Source organism: Hyperolius riggenbachi, chromosome 2, assembly GCF_040937935.1.
Source record: "Hyperolius riggenbachi isolate aHypRig1 chromosome 2, aHypRig1.pri, whole genome shotgun sequence".
In the NCBI taxonomy this organism is placed as follows: domain Eukaryota; kingdom Metazoa; phylum Chordata; class Amphibia; order Anura; family Hyperoliidae; genus Hyperolius; species Hyperolius riggenbachi.
The window spans coordinates 185,478,879-185,487,547 of record NC_090647.1 but is presented as its reverse complement, the minus strand read 5'-3'; the positions used below and the strand labels follow the sequence as shown (position 1 = coordinate 185,487,547).

The window sequence follows — 8,669 nt, the reverse complement described above, 5'->3', positions numbered from 1 at the left end:
AAACCCATTCGCATAGGGAGTAAATAATATATTAAATCTTAAACATGATACAATCTTAACCATGGTCTTAGTTGCAGGCCACATTGTTTATTAAAATGTAACGGGGAGGGGGGTCTCCGGTGGGCACTCTAAAGACGTCGGGCAACACTTAAATGTAGCCCTTCAACTAGTGTGCTCTTCTGGATGGGAAGGCAGAGTATTGTCTCTGCAGTAAAAGAAAGGAGGAAATAGAGGACAGCAACCTGTGCTGTATATTGTATTCCAAAAATCTGCTCACAGCAAACCGAACGTTTCTGTAATGATCTGCTCAGCTGCCTGTGCAGGCAGGCAGCTTTTTGACCATTGTTCAGGTCTGCATTCTGCAGGTCTCTGGAAGAGAGACCTTTTGTCAGTTTTTCAGCTTGCTGTTGCTGAGGAATTTGCATACGTTTGTCATGCAAATTACCTAGCCACATCCCTTGTAGGCCTGCTCTATATATACCATGTGATATCACAGAACTTGGCTGGTCATAAGGATTCCTTCTGTGAAACACTCTGGAGAGTGTCAGCCTTGCTCATTGTTTGAATATCAGCTTAGAGTAATCCCTGGAAACTGCACTGGGCAGGTTTCCCTAGTGCAGTTAGGATTGCTTATCTGTTTTGTTTGTCTGTTGCGATTGTCCTGTCCCAGCGGTGGTCGACGGGAAATCGTTCTGTGTGTCTGGGTGCTAACCGGAACAGCGGTTGTTACTGGTAGCCCCTTCTGATCTGTTTCCCTGGATCGCACTAGCATCCTGCGCTAGTGCTGTGGATCCTTCTGTTCTGCTACTCTGTACCTGGATCGCACTAGCATCCTGCGCTAGTGCTGTGGATCCTTCTGTTCTGCTACTCTGTACCTGGATCGCACTAGCATCCTGCGCTAGTGCTGTGGATCCTTCTGTTCTGTCTTCCTGGATTGCGCTAGCCACTTTCGCTAGTGCTGTGGATCCTATCGTTCGCTTATTCATGTTTTCGTGTGTCTGTCTTGTCTGCTACGAACGCTTGCTGGAGGCTCGGTGAATTAACCGTTAAGCAAGCGCTCGCGCCCTCTGTTTCATGTTTGTCTGTCGGTGGTTAGTTAGGCGTGTTTGTCTCTATTGTGCTTATCTCGTGGAGACCGCGCATAAACGCGTGCACTGTTGCGAATGAGTGCGGTGTTCGCGTTTAGCTAGCGTTTGTTATTTTCCGTATCTCCTCATTGTATGATTTGCTGTGCCTTTGCTACTCTCGTGCTCTGCCTTGCTGTAACCTTGTGTCACGTCTGGCGATCGCACCTCTCGCGATCGCGTTCCTACTTCATATCTGCTGTGGTGTGTGCACCGTCGCGGGTTGGCGACTAGTTTGGTGCACACACATACAATCTGTCTCTGTGCTTATTCACAATCGCCTCTTTTGCGATTGCATTCCGACCCTTCGTGCAATTCCTGTCTGGCATGTGTGGTAGGGCAGAGGAGCTGTTCCTCTGCACTCCACAGCTCCCCCTGTCGACAGGAATTTCCCTCTACAGGTGCATTGCACCTTCTGCTGGGTTCACGCAAATTATATGTTTGTGGAGGATTTCCGCAGTGTCAGCGCACATGTCTTGTGCGCTGATCACGGAGAGAATTCCACAATCGTTACAGTATGACCAGCCCAACCAAAATTCCCAGTGTAGAGAGAATTTCTGATTTGTACGATTTTGTCGAGTATGGGTCCTGTGTCTTTAAGAGCTTTAAAAGGCTAAACTCAGAGACCAAAGCAGAATTTCTCTCTGAATGTGTGAGGTTTTGCCTGGATCCCACCTTTCAGATTGCTGATCCGTCTACGTCAGCTCTTCAGTTTGCCTATGTGCTCTTGAAAGACGATTTGTTCACCTGGGCGTATGATGTGCTAAAAAACAATTCTTGGAATGATAATCTGTATCAGTTTCTTGCAGTGATATTCTCTCACTGGTTTAACCTGCCTGGCTTACCACCTGCTCTAATTGAATGTGTAGCTGCTGATAAGTCAGCTGATCTTTCCCTTCCATGCAAAACCATTCAGTATGATAATGATGTTTCTCAGTTTCCGGATTTTTTGCCCCAATCCAAAGCTTATGTGGATCCTACTATAGGTAGGATCGCCCACTATATTACAGCAGTTCAAAAATCTGTTCTTGTTCCTGAACTCCACCCTTATGGAGATTATCTGGATACTGGCCTGTTTGAACCTCAATTTACCTCATGGGACATTGGGGCCTTGATGGAGGAATTTGATTTTGATTGGAAAGCCTTTTGCGATTTTTACATCGCAAAAAGCGAAGATGTCTTGAATGATTGTCTCGATTCTATGTACCTATTGATTGATTCCGATGAATGTGACGAGGGTGATGTGGATCTGATGATTTATGTATGGCAGACGATTTTGGATGAGTTGCACACACACCAACCAATTGATTCCAATAAAGAGACATTGTTGTCGGATGATTGTTCCTGCCTTTCTGGGGTAAAGCATGTGAGTCGTGACATTGTGCGATCTGAAGTGAGTGGGTGCACCACTGTGGTTGATTCCTGTGCGAATCCTGGAGGATTCTCTCCTGACTGCGTGCAGTTTAAATCTGTGAGATCTGATGCCTGTTTCTCTGATGTTCCTGCAGATTGTGATCTGCATGAATGTGCCAGTTTTCTCAAGGATATATGGGACCCCTTGTCATTTAGAGACAGATCTTTAAGATCTTCCATCTGTGATCCTGCCATAGGGAAAATTCCTAAATTTTGCAGCATCAAAAGTAAAATTAATATGTCTAATAAAGTTTTTTCTGATGTTGTCGCTATTTCTACTGCAGATGCGTCTTTGTCTCACCCTGTTCACACCTGTAAGGGCCCGTTGCCTGGTGACAGTTGCTCCAGTGTTTCTGTCCTGAACACCTTACAGTCTGCCCCGCAGATCGCGGAGGTTTGCGTTATGGAAGCGTCAGTTTCACAACCTAAAGCGATTTTTGATTCGCAGGTTTTGCGTTCTGGCTCCTCGGATTTGACATTGTTAGCCGAATCTAAGAGTGAGACAGTGCTTCGGTTTTGCGAATCTGACTCTGAAATATTTTTGCTGGGTCCAGAGAAAGTTTCTCTGAGCCTGCCCTGTACCATGAATAACAATATGATGTCCAGTCACACTGACATTTGTTAGTCCCTTTCTTGTTCTGAGGAAAATGCTGATTCTGCACCCTGTACTCTGGATGAGTTAAGATGGCCTTGTTTAGAGTCTCCTGCAGTGTCCCTAGAGGCTCGTCTAGGTATTGCCACTATACTCACCTGTTTTTCTGCAGTTTTGGAGTTGCAAGCTAGTTTGACTGCTACGCAGAATTCTGGGTTCAGCGAGATTAAAGTTAGGGAGTCAGTGTGTGTTCCAGTAAATATTCCTGTACGTTCCGCTCATGATGATGAAATTCAGTCTCAGTTTATGGTGGAACCTTCCCTGGGACATCTGCCCTGTTCACAAAATAAAGTTCCAGTTTTGCCCTGTAACATGGATAGTTCAGAATCCTTCTCAGAAAACTTGAAAAATGATGTTCCTGAGGTCTTGTCTGATGTCCTGGAGACCTCCGAGTTCCTCCCAAAGGGTGCAGAACTTGTAGGAGATGTCTCCTGCCCCCCAAGTCCTTCTGAGGTGTTGCCCACTTCAGTAGGCATTGCTGTTGTGCTGACTACCTTTGCAGCTCTGATGGAGCTTCACACCTGTGTAGTCAATGATGATTTTGCAGTCACAGAAATTTCTGAATTTGAGTCCGAGTCTTCTTTTGAAAGACCAGTGCCTGTGGCCCCTACTCGTGATGAATTTATGCCCGGTCCTGGTTTTGGTTTCCTCGTATCGGACTCTGAGGTTGGCAGTTCCCCAACATGTCCTGAGGTTTCTCCTGTGCTGGTGTACCCCAGTGTGCTCTGTGACCCAGAAAGCCCAAGTGTGCCTCGGTTACCAGCATACTCAGATGCTTCCTCAGTGGAGACATGCTCTGATATGGCCTGCCTGGTCGCATGCCCAGAAGTGGTCCCGGAAAGTCCTGATCTTGATGGATGTCTGGGTAATTCTGAATCCAGAATAATCATTGGTTCCATAGGGGTTCTTGGCGGTTCTCCATGTGAGTCTGGTGAGCGTTCTGGCCTCTTGGGATCTCTGCAGGGCTCCAAAGGGTTTTGGGAGATTCCGGGAGAAATTTTGCTTGGTACCCTGGATAAGATCAACAGTGGCTTTTGTTTTGAAAGAGACATTTCGAACAGGTATTGTGGCAGGTATGGTGTCTTCGGACGCTCCTTGGAAGGTGGTGGGTATGGTCTGGAGGGTGTCGATGGCTTCTTCTCTGGCATTCACAGTCCTGATGGGTGTTACACTGAGACTTGTAGTACTGATGGGCATGTTTCGGTGGCTTCTGCTTCCTATGAGGTCGGTTTCGGGTGGACTGACTCTGGAATCCGACCTTGTCGGGCTGTCCCGACCTTCATGAGTCTTCGGTTGGAGTCTTTTGCTAATAGCAGTTTTGAGGGTCATCTGGAATTCGACCCTGAAGGGGGGGGGGGGGTACTGTAATGATCTGCTCAGCTGCCTGTGCAGGCAGGCAGCTTTTTGACCATTGTTCAGGTCTGCATTCTGCAGGTCTCTGGAAGAGAGACCTTTTGTCTGTTTTTCAGCTTGCTGTTGCTGAGGAATTTGCATACGTTTGTCATGCAAATTACCTAGCCACATCCCTTGTAGGCCTGCTCTATATATACCATGTGATATCACAGAACTTGGCTGGTCATAAGGATTCCTCCTGTGAAACACTCTGGAGAGTGTAAGCCTTGCTCATTGTTTGAATATCAGCTTAGAGTAATCCCTGGAAACTGCACTGGGCAGGTTTCCCTAGTGCAGTTAGGATTGCTTATCTGTTTTGTTTGTCTGTTGCGATTGTCCTGTCCCAACGGTGGCCGACAGGAAATCGTTCTGTGTGTCTGGGTGCTAACCGGAACAGCGGTTGTTACTGGTAGCCCCTTCTGATCTGTTTCCCTGGATCGCACTAGCATCCTGCGCTAGTGCTGTGGATCATTCTGTTCTGCTACTCTGTACCTGGATCGCACTAGCATCCTGCGCTAGTACTGTGGATCCTTCTGTTCTGCTACTCTGTTCTGTCTACCTGGATCGCACTAGCATCCTGCGCTAGTGCTGTGGATCCTTCTGTTCTGCTACTCTGTACCTGGATCGCACTAGCATCCTGCGCTAGTGCTTTGGATCCTTCTGTTCTGCTACTCTGTACCTGGATCACACTAGCATCCTGCGCTAGTGCTGTGGATCCTTCTGTTCTGTCTTCCTGGATCGCGCTAGCCACTTTCGCTAGTGCTGTGGATCCTATCGTTCGCTTATTCATGTTTTCGTGTGTCTGTCTTGTCTGCTACGAACGCTTGCTGGAGGCTCGGTGAGGTAACCGTTAAGCAAGCGCTCACGTCCTCTGTTTCATGTTTGTCTGTCGGTAGTTAGTAGTAGTGTCACGTCTGGCGATCGCACCTCTCGCGATTGCGTTCCTACTTCATATCTGCTGTGGTGTGTGCACCGTCGCGGGTTGGCGACTAATTTGGTGCACACACATACAATCTGTCTCTGTGCTCATTCTCAATCGCCTCTCTTGCGATTGCGTTCCGTCCCTTCGTGCAATTCCTGTCTGGCGTGTGTGGTAGGGCAGAGGAGCTGTTCCTCTGCACTCCACAGCTCCCCCTGTCGACAGGAATTTCCCTCTACAGGTACATTGCACCTTCTGCTGGGTTCCCGCAAATTATACGTTTGTGGAGGATTGCCGCAGTGTCAGTGCACACGTCTTGTGCGCTGATCACGGAGAGAATTCCACAATCGTTACAGTTTCATGTGTATTGTGGGATACCTAGGCCGGTGGATGGGGTTGGAGTGGAGAGGGTGGTCTCTCTGCTGTCTTGCCTAAAAAGAATGCTTGCTTGCAGCTTTGGGTGGTATGGATGGGAACGGCAAAGACGCCATGCTTTTAAATGTGTACTGCAAATGTTCACAAACAGTAGACCTATACAACAAATTACTGTGAGCGATGGGGAGGGTGAATGTATTTAGAAATAAAACTAAAAAAATTGTAAGGCTGAGCACTGTCACTTAAAAATATTACAACTGTACCAGAAAATAGTAAAAAAGATAAAATGGTACACGTGCACAAGCCCAAAAATTACATGAGTGTACATACATCTGGAATGGCCTGCTGTCTCCATGGAAATGTCTGACCACCGATACAAATACAAGTATACAGCAAGGATTCATTTCCCATTTCTTTTACTGCTTACAAACATACAGATTTGAAACTCTTGAGGTCCACATTAAATGGGGTGGAGGGCCGGATTTGGCCCACAAGCCTTGTATTTGACATCGGTGGACTACAGTATCATTTTCAATTGGGATTTGGTCTACCATGTACAATCCTAGCATTATTAATTTTAGCTCAGTTTTACTACTCCCTTTTCCCAACCTTGTGCAGCGTAAAACATAAACCCTTTAATCAATCAATCAAATCAATCATAAACCTTTAATCAATAAAATGCCTTTTAAACCAGCAGTAAGCAAGATCATGGTCGGAAAACTTTAACCACATGTCTTCACCTACTTTTTGGTACTTTCTTCAACTGCAGAGTCCTTAAACGTTTATTTTAAACAGAGGATAAAAAAATATCTCTGCTACTTGGTGCATATGGTAGCCTGGTAGTCGTGGCCGAATGGTTAAGGCGATGGACTAGAGATCCATTGGGGTCTCCCCGCGCAGGTTCAAATCCTGCCGACTATGCTAATCTTTGGCCTCATCTGGAGAAAAGGGCCTCAGGCGGCACGGTGTTTGCGAAAAATGGGCAGCTACTTGGTGCATATATCGGATTTTTATGGCAATAGGGTTAGAGGTTAAGGTTAGGTAAAGTCTGAGTCATAAAGCCATAAAGGCAGTCCTAACCAAAAATATATTAGAGTATAGAGTTGAGGCTTGAATAACCTCCAACTTGATTATTATGATACAAGTTGGTTATCATCAGGATAAATGGGTATGATCACAAACACTGGTCCACATGACAGCCCGAGGGCCCCAGGTCTCTCTCACTCGCTGGGGCCCCCAAACCACCATGCGACACCTAGAGGGAAGTGTGGGCAAGCCCTGGACCTCTCACCTCCAGGGAACTCACCCCAAAACCTCTAAACTGAATGCCAACTGCAACAAACACAATTGCTAACTTCCAGCTAGAGCAATATCCTGCCTCTATCTGGCCAGCAGACGCCAGTCAGCCAATCAGGTGTACTGTCATACACCCTTTGCCTGCTGTACCAAATCTAACAGGAATTACATAAATTAGCATTCAGGTGGGAGGCTTCGGTTGGACGCAATCGTGAATTGCATCGTTTACAGGGACGCCCCGTGTAGGCACATCTCCCACACGGTCCCCTCCCTAACCACTCACCTGTCAACCGCATCCTAGAAGCTGCAAAAAAGAAATTTAAAATCACAAACACTGGTCCACATGACAGCCCGGGGTCCCTAGGTCTCTCTCACTCTTTTTGCAGCTTCTAGGATGCGGTTGACAGGTGAGTGGTCCCTGTAAACGATGCAATTGCGTCCAACCGAAGCCTCCCACCTGAATGCTAATTTATGTAATTCCTGCTAGATTTGGTACAGCAGGCAAAGGGTGTATGGGTGTATAACAGTACACCTGATTGGCTGACTGGCGTCTGCTGGCCAGATAGAGGCAGGATATTGCTCTAGCTGGAAGTTAGCAATTGTGTTTGTTGCAGTTGGCATTCAGTTTAGAGGTGGTGGGGTGAGTTCTCTGGAGGTGAGAGGTCCAGGGCTTGCCCGCACTTCCCTCTAGGTGTCGCATGGTGGTTTGGGGGCCCCAGCGAGTGAGAGAGACCTGGGGCCCCCGGGCTATAAATGGGTATGAGTCAGGCTATTGGTTTATAATAAAAATATGTAAAGTTTATTCTCACAAACAATACATAAACATCATTAAATTGTGAAACAATGCACTTTTGCAATCAACAATGGTGGTTTTACATAGCAGCATCTATTATTACATTTCTGCCAACAAGTATAGTGCAAAGAACATATGTTATAATGAGGAGGGGGTTTAGGTTAAGGTTAGGAGTTCAGGAAGGGGTGTTCGGTGGGTGGGGGATTAAGGTTAGATCTCAGGAAGAAATTAAAATGAGCATTAAAGGGAACCTAAACCGAGAGGGATATGGATGTTTCCTTTTAAACAATGCCAGTTGCCTGGTAAAAAAAGCAATAAATCTATAAAATATCACCAATAGTCTAACTACTAGTACAGTGATCTGCAAACTTGGCTCTCCAGCTGTTAAGGAACTACAAGTCCCACAATGCATTGCGGGAGTCTGACAGCCACAGTCATGATTCATAAAGGCAAATGCATTGTGGGACTTGTAATTCCTTAACAGCTGGAGAACCAAGTTTGCAGGTCACTGTACTAGTATCACCCAGGGACCAAATTAATACAAACCTCTGGTATGCCTCTTCCTTGCTTGGAACCAAATCGGAGGAAACCTTTACCAATAAACAGGAAGTTGTTTTTTCATGAAGAAAACAGCTTACATGGCTAAAGTTCTCCGTCATTAAAATGTTCCGAGAATTTTAGCTGGAAAGAACTCACTAATTTGGT

At 46.3% G+C, this 8,669-nt stretch overlaps 1 non-coding gene across 1 annotated transcript; it reads left to right on the top strand.

Moving 5' to 3' along the window:
- Positions 1–6,714: 6,714 nt before the first annotated feature.
- Positions 6,715–6,796, top strand: TRNAS-AGA (transfer RNA serine (anticodon AGA)). The gene has a single exon. It is a non-coding gene; the product is annotated as a tRNA-Ser (tRNA).
- The last annotated feature ends 1,873 nt before the right edge of the window (positions 6,797–8,669 follow it).